This window comes from Octopus bimaculoides, chromosome 2 (genome assembly GCF_046866305.1).
Source record: "Octopus bimaculoides isolate indiv1 chromosome 2, ASM4686630v1, whole genome shotgun sequence".
In the NCBI taxonomy this organism is placed as follows: Eukaryota; Metazoa; Mollusca; class Cephalopoda; order Octopoda; family Octopodidae; genus Octopus; species Octopus bimaculoides.
The window spans coordinates 52,187,265-52,206,714 of NC_142929.1; the positions used below are offsets into that span (position 1 = coordinate 52,187,265).

At 35.3% G+C, this 19,450-nt stretch overlaps 1 pseudogene across 2 annotated transcripts; it reads left to right on the top strand.

Annotated features, from left to right (window-relative positions):
• The first annotated feature begins 9,264 nt into the window (after positions 1 to 9,264).
• LOC106867403 (dynein axonemal light chain 4 pseudogene) lies at positions 9,265 to 19,225 on the top strand (annotated as a pseudogene). 2 transcript variants are annotated; one of them, XR_016238973.1, is made up of 3 exons: positions 9,274 to 9,410; positions 16,455 to 16,647; positions 18,445 to 19,225. The product of XR_016238973.1 is annotated as a dynein axonemal light chain 4 pseudogene, transcript variant X2 (transcript). The 2 variants fall into 2 exon arrangements; XR_016238971.1 differs by lacking the exon at positions 16,455 to 16,647 and having other exon boundaries at positions 9,265 to 9,410.
• Positions 19,226 to 19,450: the final 225 nt, after the last annotated feature.

The following is a 19,450-nucleotide window of genomic DNA, read 5'->3' on the forward strand; positions in this document are numbered from 1 at the left end:
TCTTTTTTTATGCCTATGACGGAATTAAATCTAAATCTGAGTTTCTAATGTTCATAATGAGGTTCAGGTTGAAATTAAAGTATTTCAAGTGTATTGTTCAGAGATCGTTTTTCATATTTAACACATAAAGCGCGACGGGCCACGATCGTGGTCATCAGGCACAGGTTGGCAGGCCCCGATCGTGGCCCAGATAGCTGCATTTAATTTATGGGCGTTTGTTGGGGTCTAATGTCACTCAAACGCTCCGATACCCCCCCCCCCCCCACAGAATGCAAGAAGACTAATAGTTCAACTTATGACATTTCAGATGATGTAAAACCATTATATACTAAGAAGATATTTTAACTTTTTTTTTTTTGTTTTTTATGTGCGCATGGTAGTTTCATTTTCATAAAATGTGCTCAGCAGTCCATGCTATGCAAGTGCAAACACCAGCGCTTTATGGGTTAACTATATGCATGCATCTTTCGATTCCCAGCCCGGGCGTTGTGAGTGTTTATTGAGCGAAAACACCTAAAGCTCCACAAGGCTCCAGCAGGGGATGGTGGCGAATCCTGCTGTACTCTTTCACCACAACTTTCTCTCACTCTTACTGTTGTGCCTGTAATTCAAAGGGTCAGCCTTGTCACACTCAGTGTCACGCTGAATATCCCCGAGGACTACGTGTCTGTGGAGTGCTCAACCACTTGCACGTTAATTTCACGAGCAGGCTGTTCCGTTGACCGGATCAACTGGAACCCTCGACGTCGTAAGCGACGGAGTACCAGTTATATGCATGCATCATGTGCGTAGTATGAACACAGCTGATGGGAGCCAACATGTCGAAACAATCAAGTTCGATAGTTTTATGCTTTTTAAGTATCATTTGTCAGTTTACTTTGATCATCGCATGTACACTATTACCATGTTCGAACACGTCCGCTTTTATTTCAGTTGAAGGTGAACAATCGAGTGTAATATTTAACTTGGGTTTCCCCAAAGTGATAGACTAATTATGTGCTAATGTATTTTCAATTATTTCTGCGCTTAATGCGAAATTCGTAATTTTATTATATACGAATTGCATATTCCCTAAGGTAAGATCCTGATGTCTGAAAGTAGTAAGGAGACTCTAAAGAAAAATGACTCCTAAACAGAAAATTGTAGATCAGTTGGATCTAAATACGGTCTTGGTTAAAGACGAAATTTCTAAAAAATCTTTGTAGCATCTGAGGGATTTAGCTCAGTCAAACCGTTCAAAGTCAGTGTTACGATTTGCGTAATCTCTTATGAAATTTAATTTTATAAAAGGTAAATGATAAGGACCTTTGTGATTTGACGGGCAGCATTTTTTTATGTAGTGTTTTTGGTACCGAAACACTTTCAAACTTCGTATACTTGTATATTTTGTGGTATAGAACAGATAATAAATTTTGTATTCGAAGTTATTTCACGTTAAAAATTGTCTTATTTCGATAATTTCAACTAATCACTGACGTCTATTCAGTTGAATACAGTTTGTGCTGTGACGGTGTATATGGTATTAATCCCCGTTAGTTCTGACATATTCAGCTGAATAGACGTCAGTGCTTGGTTGAAATTACAGAAATACGACAACTTTAACATGAAATAACTTGCGATGTACATTTTTTTGTTAAGAAGGCTAAGAGAAAAAGTTGTTTTGTATAACACATTCTACCAGTGTCCCAAGTTTGAAAGTGTTTCGTTAAGAAAACAAGTGTTGCCTGTCAAATCACAAAGATAAATTAATAAAGATATATAATTTTTTTTTACATACAAGTTCCTTGAGACATGGAATGTATTTCACGTGTCCAACAAAAGTAAAATCGTTAAGAAACACTGGACGAACTGTCTGCGTACTTGAGGAGAATAAAGTTGTACCGTGTAGTTGCTGACTAAAATAACCGCGCTGACAGTGGGCGGTTATGCCTTGCACAGTGATGTTGGGAGTAGCATAAAAAACTATTGTAAGTTTAATATCTTCTAAAAAGCCAAAATGGTGTAGGAAATCAGTTCCTAAAATAGGACTTGGCAATTTAACGATGGCAAAAATCTATAGAAAAACTTGACGCAGGCCTAAGTTAAGAGTAAAAGACTATTTGCCAAAGTTGGAATCGAAGAATGGTTAACTGCCTGTAGAAGAATTGGTGTGGGTTTCCTGATAAATGGTGTAAGGGAAATTGGTATGATGCTTACTTTGGCGCCTATGCCGACAAGGTTGTTTGTGGAACGGTCGAAAAAGTGACTTTGAGATTTTTGATGTAGACAAACTATCAACCATAATACGAACATTTGTCTTTTTTAAAACTCGTTGCAGTTGGTATTTAATAACAATTGAATAAAACCTGAAACAAGCTATTGATTATCTTTCGTGACTTCATTTAATACATGCTGTAATTATTTAGTTTGTTAGAAGCCTGGCAATACTTCTAGAAACAAAAAGATTGAAAAGATCCTTGTAAGATGACATGACAACAGTCTCATTCAACAGCACTAAAACGTAAACAGCTCACAATTAAAAACCTTCGCAGCTTTTCCATGCCAAATCTCACATCTATATAACCTCTGATGGAGACTGCACGTTTATAACAATGTCATAACAAGTACACCGAAGGACCTTTTTTTCGTGAAGTCAGAAACTTACTGGGAAGGTGAGACTAATATATATGCAAACAAAGACTGCATCAAAGAAAAGTGGTTAGGGTCTGATTAATAGGCAAATTTCCTATCACTAACACACTGCACCAATACACTGTATTTTCTCTCGGTTCTTTTATTGCTATCTTTACTTCTTTAAATAAGTATTCAACATATCACCTTCTACATGAGCTCATTGAGTCACCTGCTTCTTCTCGCAGCATCTTTAATGCGTCAGATAAAATGTTTGGAGACTTTAGTTACGACTTTTTATGTTCTAACTTCAAATCCTACAGAGGTCAACTTTGTCTTTCATATTTTCGGGGAGGATTCACCCAATCTTTTATTCCCCAAAATTGTAGCTCTCTGAGACTTTCTCATTGCTTATTGGGTCAGTTGTTTCTTTGATAGCACAAAAATTGAAGAGCTTACGAAAATTATGCGTATGTTTTTCTCAAAGGAAGTATTTTTGAAAATCAAGAAAAATTGATCTGAACAAGTATTGAAACCATGCCACAGACTATCAGACTCTAATCTTAAGTTTAACAAATTATTGGTTTGACTGTAAAAGGAACTATAGAAATTAAAGACACGGATTTCATAAGTGGGCATTTAAAAATACATTTTCCATGCCAAGAAAGAATTTTAAAATGAATAACAATATTTTACTGTCAAAATTGTATTGAGTTCGGTGTTATACCTCACTATGTAAGTTCATATGCCATTAACATCAACTTCAACGCTGTTTCTTTAAAACATTATTTAGTAAAGGTTTTCCTGCACCACTGAAGACTAGCCATGTGGATTCACTTGAGCCACATTCTTTGTGAATAAACTCTGCTCATTCCAACGCGACGTTATTAAGTACTTCTGTCTACAAATTGGCTTTCGTATATTTCAATTAGCCGTGCGGAAAAATCTCTGTTGTTACGGTTTTTGTACATTCTCCCTGAAAAAAGATTTAATTATTTTTAATTTTTGTTCACTCAGTGTGTTTAAATTCAGTTTTGCCACATCTGCCTAAAAATTGACTTCAATGTATTTCAATTTTGTCGTGCGTAAATATTTTTGTCTTTACGGTATTTGTACGTTCTCTCTACAACATTACTTTACTTATTTTTAATTTTTTGCACTCTGTCTATTTAAATACACTATTTACATTTCTTCCTCTATCGAAAAACGTGCATGCGTACGTATGACCGCTATGGGCCACATTACAGCCGATAAGCCTTTATTACTAACCAATGAGATTTCAACCACGCCACTCAGTGGTCATGCGTTAGAAAAAGTTATCCTAAAGCAACTCAAGTTAATTCCATTCAAGCTATTTTCTTCTAGAGGTTTATACGCTCAAATAGTGTTTGAAAGTTCTGTCTACAAATTGACTTCCTTGTCTATATATATATATATATAATTCTTTGTCTGTTTATTTATCTGTCTGTTCCCTATGCATTCCCACACAGCTTGACCAAATCAAATCAAATTTTACAAAGTAATAGTATCATACCCTGTGAGTGTCAACATGTAATTTTTTTCATTTGGATTAAAAACAATATAACATTGGCACTGGTTCGGTATTACGTGCCAAAAGTGAAAGAATAAGATCTATATTGTAATATCATAATATTGTTACACTTTTATTCTTTCACTTTTAATTCTACTGTGATAAATAAATGAATAATTTATATCCTAATGTGAACAACATTATGCATCAGAAACTTTCCATCTTTATCGCCATGACAGTGGAATGGTGTGTCAGTGTATATGTGTTGACTGGCAACGAATGGCTGGAGATGAAACTCTTAACAAAATCCAATTAGGTAGCACGTCCAAGGTACATAAAAATACATATCTACCTTTCAATTACCAATTCATAATTATCGCAGCAGTTGCAAGGTTGCATATTTACCCTTAAATTAATGGAGTCTCAATAGAGAAGGAAGATGAGACTTTCCCAAGATCAGCAAAAGCATGTAGCAGCATATCAAATGGAGTCTCAAGACAGAAGCGAGATGAGACTTTCTCACGATCAGCAAAGGTATGCTGCAGCACATCAGATGGAGTCTGAAGTGAGAAGCAAGATGAGACTTTCTCAAGATCAGCAAAGACATGCACATACCCCCACCCCCAATTTTCCATGACAAGTTAGGGCCTGGAATACACCAAACAGATGCATGACATATCGCTTAGTCGAACTAGCCCATTATTTACTCCACAAATGTTTTGTTGTCAATGCTGCACTTTCCCGTATCACCAGTTTCAACATAACTGTAATATATATACAAACTATGCCATTTTAATCCCAAGCTACGCCGGGTATCTCTGCTAGTATATATATTTTTCGCCGTAGGAAACCAGGTATGCGAATAAGAATACAAGAGTTAAGGAATGGAGTAGATAAGATCCAGGCTACATATGTTTCCGGATCTTATCTACTCCATTCCTTAACTCTCTATATACAGACATACACACACTAGCAGTGCACCCAAGCATTGCCCGGGTTTTATGACCTACAGCCAGATTTGTTCCTTTCTTATGGGCATAATCAGCATGCAAGGTATATGAAGCAAATAACTCTTCTTTATAAACATGTATTTCTGTCATTTTCTGATGAACAATGCTGCAGTTTCCATCGACCGTGTTTCCTCATAACTTTCAGAAAATTTGATATTTCTTCATGAAATTTTCTATAAATACTTTTCAGATGGTGTAGATTATGATTGTATTTTGTAGATATATGTATGAGAAGTGTACACGCCAACTATTTTTGGTATTATTTGATCCTGCACGATTTTCACTAAAAAAAAAAAAATTTTTAAACAGCTCAGATTTTTTGCGTGGAATCAAGTACCCTGACCTCCCAACATGCTACAAACCCCTTATTTTTTATTGTGAAAAAGGGGGGACCGGCTGATGTCAGTGCCGCCGGCACGTAAAAAGCACTATTTGAGTGTGATTGATACCAGTGCCATTTGACTGGCCCCTTTGCCAGTGGCACTTGAAAAGCACCCACTACACTTGCGGAGTGGTTGGCGTTAGGAAGGGCATCCAGCTGTAGAAACCTTACCAGAACAGACTGGAGCCTCATTGCAGCCTCCTGGCTTGCCAGTCCTCAGTCAAACCGTCCAACCCATGCCAGATGATGATGATGATATATAATGATATATATAATTATGATATATTGTTACACCATTCAAAGTTTAGATAAACTTCGTCACCCACTCACTCACTTTCTCTCTTTCTTTCTTTCTCTCTCCCCACACAAAAATGAAACTCATTTCGTCGTCAAAAATTGCAAAAGGAAAATGCTTCAGTTTTTCAAATCTATTCTGCAATCTAGGATTATTATATATATTACTAGCAGAAATACCCGGCTTTGCCCGGGTTAAAGAGAATAATGAAATCTAAAAACGCCGTCTAGACTACGCAACCCTCAACTGTTAGTAGCTACGATACCATATTTCTACATTAATAACTCTCCAATCCATGCCAGCATGGAACATAGATATTAAGTGGAATGCTAGAAGAAAGTTTTCAACTCATATGTATATAAAGTAAGTACACGTAATTCAGAAACACGTTTTGTGTATTTTATTTCGTAACGAAACAAACAGGTACAGATTATAAACAATGAAAGACCAATTTTGGTGATTCATTTGACAGAGGTAGCAGAGAGACAATGCGATGATAAATCTGAGGTTGGATCTTGAAAGTTTGGATGAATGCTGCCTCAGTTAAATCTCTTGTGGTTCCAAATGATGTCATCTGTAGTACAGCATCGTATTGTCTAATTTTGTTTTGCAAATGTTAGGAATCTTGGTCAGTTGATGATAACAGTTTCTTCAATAGCTCTGGAGGTTGGGGATTGTGGAATTGTTGGGAATGTTTTTAACTTTGGTGTTATATGTATTGCTTGAATTTCTTTGACATATGAAATATATGTATTTTCACTGGGTTTGTAAAAGAGAGTTGTGTAGTTCTCGAGTTTTAGGGATTCACACAGACACACAGACAGACAGACACACATTCTCATCTTTATATATAGAGATATATATATATATACACACACACACACACGCACCCAAACACACGTATATATATATGTATATCAATATAAATATATGAAAGTCAATGAAGTTTCGTAAAAGAAGATGATCATGTACATACTTTCTTGTTGTTGTGATTATAACACCTCGTTGTAAACAATGTTCCTTGTTTTCCCTTGTGGAGCATATGCAAATAGGATTTTTTTGCTGCCCACTCTTGAGCAGCCAACATACAGTTGTCCATGTGAGAAGCAGGGCTCTTCCAAGAGAAGACCAGCTACAGACAGTGCTCATCTGTTATGTTCGGGTTAAAATTTCATCATCATCAAAAATATATGAATTTTCATGGGAGTTATGGCCGTTATGCATAGAATATAATTTCCAAATTGCAGACAAAATTTACAATCGATAAATGTCTTAGAACAACCAGTCTCTCATCTGGGAAGGCCTTGAAATCAATGTTACCAACTGGGGACTATGTGTGTCGCAGGGATAATAAAAAGACTCAAAGGAGGTCTGCAACGAAATAATTTTACTCAACACTTTGTAAGTGAATCAGTGGAGGCAAAGATGCGTCTCATTTACTTGACAATTTATGCACCACGTTGCAGAAATCACAATGTAAGTATATCTGAAAGGGTAGTCTTACACTGTTGTACCGTTGAATTACAAATAATGCTCATCTGTTATGTTCAGGTTAAAATTTCATCAACATCAAAAATATATGAATTTTCATGGGAGTTATGGCCGTTATGCATAGAATATAATTTCCAAATTTCATAAAGATCCATTCAGTACTTTTGACGTAGTTTTGGATAAGAAAACAAATGACTAATGTGTGTGCATGTGTATGTGTGTGATGGGTGTATATATGTATAGATATCTGTATGCATGTATATATAAGTATATATGTGTACATATTACATGTACATCTATATATATATATATATACACATCTACACATATGTATACATATACATGTATGCATATAGATCTATATCTATATATATATATATCTATACATATACGTGTACATATACATCTATATGTATACATATACATCTCTCTCTCTCTTTCTCTCTCTCTCTCTTTCTCTCTCTCTCTCTCTTTCTCTCTCTCTGAAAGTATCTGTCATTACAGTATCGAAATGTGATTGTTTCAGTTAGTAGAATAACGTGTACCTATACATCTATATGTATACATATACATCTCTCACTCTCTTTCTTTCTCTTTCTCTCTCTTTCTTTCTCTTTTTCTCTCTTTCTCTCTCTCTGAAAGTATCTGTCATTACAGTATCGAAATGTGAATTGTTTCAGTTAGTGGAATAGTTTCAATTTTAAAGTGAAAGTATTTGACATGAGTGTTTTTGTTTCACTTTTGACACGTAATACTTAAATAGTGGAGGAGATATTATGTTGCCGTGGGCTCGAACTCTGCAAGAAGTTAAAAAAATTTTTTGACTAAAACACAACTGGAACCCTAAGTAAGGCATCTGTAAAATTTGAATGAAATTGGTTGCGTAGTTCTCGAGTTTTAGGGATTCACACAGACAGACAGACAGACACACATTCTCATTTTTATATATATAGATAGACATCCAACGATTTTAAGAGGGAGGAAAAAATATTTTTGTTTTAATATTATACTTTTACTTCGTTTCACACATACATGCAAAAACTCTAACGTGTTTTTTTTTAGATGAATTTATCGTTTGTTGTCTCTTCACACACTTCGTTACCACTAACTTCTATAACTTCCGCATTTTCACTTATTCATTTCAAACTTCTTTGAATTTTCGATCCAATGTAATCCACACTCTCTCGAAAACGTATTTCTGCAAAATGTTATCTAAAATTATGGGTAAAGAAAGAAATAGCAAAAACTATTTGAAAATGGGGGTGGGGGTGAAATTTCCGAGGGTTTCACTCCACCCCACACTGTTTTCTGAACCCAAAAAAGGCTTTTGCAGCATATTAAAAGGTCACCGGAATTCATTCAACGAAAAAAAAAGAAAAATTTCCAATGTTTCCGGGATGGGGTGGGGCGGTTTTCCACTCCACCTTTTTTCCGAAAAAAATAAGGGGTTTACAGCATATTAGGAGGTCAGGGTACTTGATTCCATGCAAAAAATCCGAGTATTTTTTTTTTTTTTTAGTGAAAATCGTGCGGGTGAAAGGATCAAAATTTATCCTTTTTTTTTTTTCCGCAACAAATTCCGGTATAATCGTACTCTGCATCATCTGAGAGTTGTATGCGGAAAATTTCTTTGGTAAATTTTTACCACTAAAATTTACCATTTCTTTATAAAAAGAACTATTTTTCTGAAATCTATGAGGAAACAAAATCGGAAAAACTGCGTTGCCCCCCCCCCCCCCCCCCCCAGAAGCATTTAAAAGGTAAATAAAGGTCGTGATTTATTCGACCAAAAAAGAAAAAAAAAAACATTTCTGTAAAGAAAAAATAAATAGATAAAAAGGTTCTGATTTAAATCATTGTTTCATTGTTCAAAAGACCATAATTTTCAGTCGTGAATTAACCTAAGAACAATTTCTTTTTAGCACGCAATCTTGATAAGTTACATCAAATCTCCGTTAGCACTTCAAAACTACAAATATATAAATATTGTCGGTGTTCGATGATTCTTGCGTTTTAACATGCGTTGCAATTCTATAAACGCTACAGATTGAAAAATCCAACTGTAATGGCAGGTCTTATGTCTTTTATTTGGTAAGTACTACTCGTTCAGAAATGAAACAAGTGTGTGTGTTTCAAAAACTTGCAGGTCTTAGGGGCTCTTTAAAAAAATCCACTCACATTGTGTATTTACAGAGATAACTGTCTATTATTGAATTGTTGTTTAGTGCCAGATCGGTCATGATTAAGCGAACCCACAGTCAAAAGTATTCTGGCCATTGTGATCCCTTCTTTTCAGGTATAGTTTATCTCAGACCACATTATTCAATGTATGCCTTTTAGAGACAGCAGGATGTGATTTGAGATGGATTTGGCTGTTACTTCTTGCGAGTGGAGCGACTACGTAACAGCTCCACATTTGAAGGCTAAATAAAAAAAAAAACAATAGGTTGTTACGTCCTGATCAATGTTAGTAAGGTTCGTTCAGCAATTTCATTAATTCTTATGGTGACCTTAGAATAATGCTGACAAGAAACAAACAAGCATTCGATAGCTGAGAGACAGGGATTGCCAAAAAATTTTTTTTTATTTTCACAACTGTTGATGGCGGACTTTTGGAACAGTTATCACTACTTTTGTCGGAAATAAAAAAAGAACGGGGACTACTAAAGCAGAGTGGTCCCGAACGCGCAGTCGCGCGTCCGCGCTAGCTAGTCGTGCGTGGTCGATCCTACAAAAAGTGCGCGTGCGCAAATAAATACATGTGTTTAGGGTTAGGGTTAGGGTTAGGATCGACCACTCACGACTAGCTAGCGCGGTCGCGCGTTCGGGACCACTCTGCTTTAGTCGTACCAAGAACGGGACTGTAGGACAAAGAAAGATGTAGGTAAAAAACCTAAATTTAAAAAAATTCAGAATCGTAATGCCCGTTGTAAGGAAGAAAGGAATGTCAAAAACACGAAGGTAAAAAAAAAAAAAATGAAATAAAACAAAACAAAAAGGAATAACTACCCAACTTGTCTTTTTCCCTTCCCCCATATAACACTGCTCTACCAGCTTTCTTTCATTCATCACTAAAGGGGTGAAAGCTAAATGTTGCCGTTTTTTTTAATTTTTTGTTCTCTGGTGAATGTGAAAATGCCATTAAGTATTGAAGTTTTCAATGCGAAATTAGCTTTATCTGTATTTGTATTCTGTCTATATGTAATAGTTCTTTGTAGTATAGGCACAAGGCCTGGAATTTTTGTGGGGGTAGGAGACTCGTCGCTTATATCGACCCCAGGCTCAACTGGTACTTATTTTTGTAGTTTCATTTTGCCATACCAGTGTAGGTTTTTTTTCTTCGATTTTTTTTTTTTTGTTAACGAAAATCTTTATTGTCTTTATTGAAAATACTAATCTGATATAATCTAGATAATTTGATATTTACATCTCTCTTTTACTCTCTTTTACTGGTTTCAGTCATTTGACTGTGGCCATGCTGGAGCACCGCCTTTAGTCGAGCAAATCGATCCCAGGACTTATTCTTTGTAAGCCTAGTACATATTCTATCGGTCTGTTTTGCCGAACCGCTAGGTTACGGAGACGTAAACACTCCAGCATAGGTTGTCAAGTGATGTTGGGGGACAAACACAAACACACACACACACACACTCACACACACATATATATATACACATATATACGGCGGGCTTCTTTCAGTTTCCGTCTACCAAATCCACTCACAAGGCTTTGGTCGGCCTGGGGCTATAGTAGAAGACACTTGCCCAAGGTGCCACGCAGTGGGACTGAACCCAGAACCATGTGGTTGGTAAGCAAGCTACTTACCACACAGCCATTCCTGCGCCTATATACATATATAACACGTACGTATATATAATACAAAACCACATTAAAATACAATTCTAAAACCGAAGAAAACAAAAACACAAGCGAAGAAAGCAAAGAAGAAAAAAAGGAAGAAAGGAAAAAGACTTATTCGACCGATTCCAAAAGGATAAAAGACTATGTCAACCTTGGCAAAATTTGAACTCAGAACATAAAGAGAGACAAAATGCTTAGTGGCACTTTTGCAAGACAAGATGCTTAGTGACATTTTGTCCAGCATGCTCATCATTCTGACAGCTCACTGGCTTATAGCCTATATGTAATAAGACAGAAATAAATCTTGTACTCTCACTTACCTGAAGTAGTAATTCAAATTTTAGGGTGGCCTCTATATCTGAAATTGCTAATTAAAATTAGAAATTGTGCTTGTTTTGTAATTTCATTGGCACTGAAAAGTGTCATTGGTTAATAAATAAGAATTTAATCCAACAACCCCAACTGGTTATTATATCATATCTTGAGGTAGAACATGTCAGAATTTATCAGGCACAGACATGGCTGTGTGGTAAGAAGTTTGCTTCCCACCCACACCACATAGTTGTCACATGTGTATGTGTGTGTGTGTTTGTGTCTGAAGATGTTCTCCATCGTCGCTTGACAATTAGTGTTGTGCTTACATCTCCATAGCCTAGCAGTTCAGCAAAAGGGGTCAATAGAATAAGTACTTAACAAAAAAAAATACTGGAATCAATTCATTCAACTATAAATTCTTCAAGGCAGTGCTCCACCATGGCCACAGTCTAATGACTGAAACAAGTAAAAGACAAACACACACACATATATAGATAGATAAATATATGACAGGCTTCTTTCAGTTTCCGTCTACCAAATCCACTCACAAGGCTTTGGTCAGCCTAAGGCTATAGTAGAAGACACATACCCAAGGTGCCATACAGTGGAACTGAACCCAAAACCACGTGGTTGGGAAGCAAGCTTCTTACCACACAGCCATGCCTGCACCTATCAATAGTTCTCAACCATTTCTTACCTACGGGCCACTTTGATTACTACTTTAATCTGGTGGACCCCCATAGTCTCTCGATGTTTAAAAACTAATAACTCAAAGTGGGTGTTGTATTGCTTTTATTGATGTTGTTTAACCTTGAGTCAATTGCAATGAACGAACCTAAGATCTGGGGTCTGAGTTTACATATATGCCCTTATTTACTTTTCATTTGTCTCCTTTCTTCCAGTCATACTTGCTCATTTTTGATGGGCAACATCCTCTCCTTTGCAGCATGGACTTGCTCCAGTTGGGAGATGGGTGAAGCTCATCAACAAATGTGAAAAAGGACTTGGATTGTTAGTTATAGAGCAGAGTAAATCAACTGAGAAAGTTTCGGACAATTTGCAACTGAAATATGTTTTCTACTCTCTTTTTGACTAAGCTCATTAAAATGCAAGTTACTGAGTTCATAGCTGAATGGAATAAAATACTTGAAGTGCTGTAATTTGTCTGTGAATTACATTTTTCAACCCACAACCAACAATTGAGATATTTGGTGAGTGCTGGACATCACTGATGTTTTGTCTCCCTGCTGTATCAGGTGATGCTTATGAAGTTAGCTGATCCAGCACCTCAGTTTCAAAATCACCTGTGATTACGCCATGAATGTTTTGGGTTGCTTCAAAACATTTTGGGGTGGACATGAGTATTCTCTGATGCACTGCATAATTAATGGAGAATGTATACCACATGTATTCTCTACCAGTTTTATAATTAATGAAATTAAGAACACAAGGCAAAGTAGTTCCAGCCATGTCCATCCTGTCTATCAGTCAAATAATGTTCCCTTATTCACTGGTACACCTTTCTCATCAGCTCAGTGAGCAGTAGTGTAATTTGATATTGTGTTTGTTATTCCCATTTGCAACTGCTTCAGTCAAGTCATTGTGCATAAATAATAAATGCCATATTGTTAGCTAACCTTTAATAATTTCCCTAATATGTTTATCCCTAGTGAATTTCACTTGTTGATATCATTGGAAATAATTAGACCCACTTTTTTATTAATCAAATATGTGATCAGTGCTCCTCTACCTTAAACTTATTGAACATTGTACTATAAGCTCTCTTACAACACTGCTATACTAGTACCCTTAAATCTATCTACTCAATATGCTTAGAATCTTTGTTCTCAGAGATATAGGTTGGATTCTTACTGACCACCCTATTTTTATTAACTTTCACTTTTGCTTTGTATAACTACATAAAAAATCCCCATTCTATTTAATCCTTTGATATCAATCTACATGAGACTGTTCCCAGTTTTATAATACAAACTTTCTGTTTTAAAGCGATCTAAATTCAAGCCTTTCATCAAAATTACATGTTAATTTATGTTCCAATCACTAATTTAATAACAAGTTATTTTACTAAATTCTTCATTATTTTCCAAATTGATTGAAACTAAGGTTGTGTATCTCAATAGAAATATGGTAATGAAGAGGTTAAAATAAAACACAAATTTATTGAATTTTAGTTTACTGAAAAGAAATAAAATCTAAATCAGCTGTTGATTCAAAAACAACTAGAATCTAAAAGAATCTGTCTTTCCCTTTCTTACCAGCAACGCTTGAAAATATACAATACGACCAAACATCACACACAACAACATAATCACACTACACATAGAAAACTAAACTACTAAGAGTTACAATATTCATGCAAAAAGAAGAGGTAAAGATAACAAAACAAGGTACAAAGATATTTAGAGCACTTACAGTTATCACATTTGGTCAACAGAAAGAAACAACAACAATGATATAAAAACAATATATTAAATCTACCTGACTATGTCAGGCATACATAAGCCCTCGATCTCTCCACATCAAATTACCATGCTTTAAATAGAACACAAAACAATGCACTACACTTCATGATATGCTTTATTCTATGTACTGTATATATGTTTTTAGCTACCCTTTCTGATGAGTTGTAGTGTACCTGAGCACTGTATACAATGAGCTCATTACATTATAATGGACCACACACATGGACAACCTACACAACAAAACAAAATTGCTGAAAATTAAAGTACATATAGATATACTAAGGACACAGTTTGTTGCCAAATAAATCTTCAGTCCTCATAGTTCCTGACAGTATATGAATCTTCCAAACACCTAAACAGGTGCAATATCACAGAACACTACTACAAAACATAATCTCTACCACTTAGCCCAGACAATAATGGGGAAAAAAACAACACATATACACAGAATTAGCTGCAACTTGACTATCACCACAGGTCCCAAATACTGTGCTGTGATTCACCGTACTAACAATAAGTGCACAGGGCCAGCAACTGTTGCATTCTGACTGAGATCAATTTGGCCACTTTTAGCCAGCACCAGAATCTGCAGATATGCAGCAGTAGACTTGACAGTGCAGACTGTGCAATACATCCAGATTAATAAATTACACCCCATGTGATTTATCACTACATGTTGGATTGTGCATTATGCTACTCGGTTAGACAGAGATAATATAACAAAGAAGGATTTGTGGCTTGTACCATGTCATTGTTCTGACAACTTATGTACAAAGTTATTGCTTTTTCAGAGCTCATCTGGAGCTACATAACAATTACAACAACAACATACTTCATTATAAGAATCATCTGATTAAAAGTTGAAGTGATTGCAATTTGATTCTTCAATTTTGTTGGAAATTGTTCAAAAACAAACATCCCAAAAGACAAATTATATTTTAATTACTAACGAAGATTATATACCATTATAACAGAGAAGAAAATATAGTAACATAATCTTATGGTATGTTGGAATATTATTTGGAACATTTTCTCTGTCGTGATTCAAAACATGTTACACAGCAGTAGTTTCCCCTTACCTGCTTCAAGTCCATGGAATGATTTGAGGTTGGCATACATAGAAAGCTAATTAAATACTTGCCAAATATACAGTTCCCAAACAAACTATAACAATGAACTGTGATCTATTTACAGCTGAGTGGTATCAGTTTTTTTAAATTTAGAAGTTACATTTATGTATTTATTTTGCAATATTTTTGATGTGAAGTCGTATGTTGAAACAGACATTGTTACATTTCAAGACGGTCATTTTTTTTTTTTTGCCAAATAAACACAAGCACTATATATTTGTTCTTCACTTCAGCTTTATTATTATTCTTATTTGAGTGGCCTTTGTCTGAAATCTTTTGTCACACATCTTGTGACCTCTTCAGTGAATCTCCATTCCACATGTCTCCCCTTGTTCTGTTTAGACCATTTCAGACAAAGGACACTAAAATAAGAATAATAATAAAGCTGAAGTGAGAAACGAATGTACAGTGTGTGTTTGTTATTGGGGGAAAAAAAAATTACCATCTAAAATATAACAATAAATTTGAAAGTCTTTTTCATATAAAAATATAATGCTAGTGAAAACATCTGAACAGTGTTGCCAACCTAAATTTCAATTGAAAAAATAGTAAACAAATACTAAAACATGCTAAATATGACAAAAAAATGCTAGACTAATTATATCAAAAAGCTTAATTTTTATTTACTTTCTTTAATTATATTCAGCATTGAGAAATAATTTCTTGGATTTCACTGATTTGATCACTTTCAGCTGCAGTGCCTAAATCTTGACTTCTGTATACATTCAAGGTCCCAATCATGTTAATTATGTGTCTTGGAATATCGAAGTTTTTGCAACATTTGCCATATTTTCTCAGGCCATATTTTATAGACAGTATTGATCTGAGCATAGGTAGATGCATTTTGTTTTTCAAGTTTGATTTAATTACACCCATACTACTGAATAACTGTTGCAACTTCTGCATTTGAGTTTGGCAATGTCAATAGATTAATGGCAAAATTTGCAGCATCTCTAAAAGGATTTCCTCCAGTAGCATCTTTATATTCCAAGACTTCCAGCCAGAATGCCTCAGCATTAGATGTATCTGTCCATTTAACTAAATGAATGCTACTAAACTAAACTGAATTTCAATTGAAGCAATTTTTTCTTCATTTAAATGTATTGCTTCTAAGACAGGTAAAATTGGCTGTTTGAAATGCTGCAAAATATTCTCTACTGAAAAACATTTGAGATTCCTCAGTATATTAATATTTCCTGGCAAACGGTGCTTGAGCTCTTTATAAAGGCAGAGTAAATATTGTTGTGCTCTTTTGCGAATATTATTTTCTTCGGTGGCTGTTACAGTTTTCTTGATAATCATTTCTGCTATCTTTCTCTCAAACCTATTGCCTAAATTTGGTTTAGGATCCAGAAATTTTTCAATAGAAGCATCCGGACCAAGAGGATAAATTCTACATGTTGGCAACACTATCATATTAGCAACAGATTTGATCAAATTTGAAAGATCTTCAAGTAATTTTGTTTTGTCGACAGTGTTTGATTCAAACAGTTTATTCACTTCCTGAGCATGTTTTAAAATTGGATGCAAAAATAAAAGGTAAAGTTCATTCCTAGAATCACAAGACATTTCATGTAACGTTTGTACTGTAAAGCACTTTTCTTTTGTAGTTGTAGTTTGGAAGTGAGTTTGCAATTCAAACCATTGGCATAAAATTCTATTTACTGCTGGTTCTATTGACAGCCACCTAGTTGTGCAAGAATTCACGATCTTCAAAGGCTCTTTATCATTGATAGCAAGGTAAAGTTGCTTGTAGGCACTTTGTCTTGTTGAAGAATGAGAGGACCATTTATAGGTTTCGGATACTAAAAATTCTAAATTCATGGGCTAGCATACACATCTAAATAAAGATAATGATGGAACTTCTTTTAATTTCTGGAAAACACTATTGTTGACTCCTATCATTACTCTAGCATTGTCAGTTCCTATAGCCAGTAAATTATTTATATCTAATTTCTTTTTCACTAATTCAATTTTTAAGGTATCTATAATGCCATCTGCATCACATGTTTCTAAAGATACCATACTGAGATATGTATGTACCACTTTTTTGTGAGTGTCACTATTATATATGATAGCAATTCCTAACAACTTGTTTATTGATATATCATTGGATTCATCTAATAACAGGCTAAATTTTCTATCTCCTATATCAGAAATCAAATCTCCATCAAAATATGGAGCTAGAACATTTCTCACAATATTTGCACATTTTGTACATCACTACAGAATAAAGCTTTGTTAGGACGAATTTCCATGCTTTCATTTCAACATATTTACATTACTGTGTAGTGAGTTCAGGCGCTGACATGAGTTATCTTCTACCCCCCCCCCCCCCCGCCCACACCACCACCAGTCTGTATCCAAGCCGGTGGGAGCTGAAAAAGTTCATAACTTACTCTTTTACTTGTTTCAGTCATTTGACTGAGGCCATGCTGGAGCACCACCTTTAGTCGAGCAAATCGACCCCTGGACTTATTCTTTGTAAGCCTACTACTTATTCTATTGGTCTCTTTTGCCAAACCGCTAAGTTACGGGGATGTAAACACACCAGCATCAGTTGTCAAGCGATGTTGGGGAGACAAACACAGACACACAAACATATACACACACATACATATATATATATATATATATATATATATATATATACATATATACGACAGGCTCCTTTCAGTTTCCGTCCACCAAATCCACTCACAAGGCTTTGGTCGGCCCGAGGCTATAGTAGAAGACATGTGTGCAAGGTGCTATGCAGTGGGAATGAACCCGGAACCATGTGGTTGGTAAGCAAACTACTTACCACACAGCCACTCCTGCGCCTTAGAAAGTTGTGGTGAAAGAGTACAGCAGGGTTCTCCACCACTCCCTACCGGAGCCTTGTGCAGCTTTAGATGTTTTCGCTCAATAAACACTCACAACACTTGGTCTGGGAATCGAAACTGCCATCCTATGACTGCGAGTCCACTACTCTAACCACTGGGCCATTGCCCAATCTGAACAGATCAGTCTAATTGGCTTAAAACCAACTTTACTCTGATGAGATTCCATATAGTCTCCGCCATCTAAATTCTAACCACAAGGCTTTGGTCAGTCTGAAACTGTGGTAGAAGACATGCCCAAGATGTCATGTAGTGAGACTGAATTTGAAACCATGTAATTGCAAAGCAAACATTTTAATCACAGACAACTCTGTGGCAGTAGTGAATGTAACAACAACAGATTAAAGGTTGGGTTTAAAGGCAAGAAAGAGGTGAAGAGTGTTATATATGATGTAATTGTTTAAGATAATAGTGGTGTTGGCACATACCCATTAAGGCTGCTTTATCTTTGCAGTTTAGAAGTATTTCCAGTATTGCCTTGGAGAAATGAAAGACAAATAAACTTTGAAATACGTATGTGAAGTACAAATGGCTGAAACAACTGAAAAGAAGGAAGCTGAACAGAAAGCTGCTCTCCCAGGGTATGCTCTTGTCAAATATTCAGACATGGTCCCGGAAATGAAAACAGAAACACTGGAACTTGTCATTGTTGCCTGTGAGAAGTTTGTAGACAATAATGAATTGGCTGCTCGATCAATTAAAGAAGCCATGGATAAAAAATTCAAGGGACGTTGGCATGTAGTTGTTGGTGAAGGATTTGGTTTTGAAATAACATATGAACTACACAAATTATTGTATCTGTTCTTTGGAGGTAACTTAGCCATTTTAATTTGGAATATGTAACCAATGTTACTGGGATAGAATTCTTAATTATTCATACTTGGTTATGCTTTCCTGGCTTTTAAGAACTATCATAATTTTTGAAAATAATAATATTTAACAATATATATATATATGTTACACATTCCAAATATGTTTTTCTCCTCTATCCCATTCCTTTATCATATTTGTGTTCTCTCTTTGGAGCATACACACACACACACACACACACACGTATATATATGTTCCAAAGAAAGAACATGAATATACCACTGAAGGTGGGGAGAGAAAAACATACAAAACTATTTCAGTTATATTAATTCTTCATTTTATATGTTTGATTTTTTCAAAAACTTAATTTAACTGAAAATTTAATAAAATATTAAATAATTTAAAAGCCATTCGCAAAATCTAAATTACTACTACTTACCGAGTCTTCAATATATCTATTTAAACCTATCCCTATGAAAAATGGTATTTTTTCTTGCAGTTATTGCTTCTTGTTTTCCTTTTATGATTATTACCTTGTGTCTTTTAACAGACCTGGTGCTTAAGCATCAAGATTACTGTGTCAAATGTAATATTTATTTTTATTCAAGGTGGCAAACTGGCAGAATCATTAGCATGTTGAGTAAAATGCT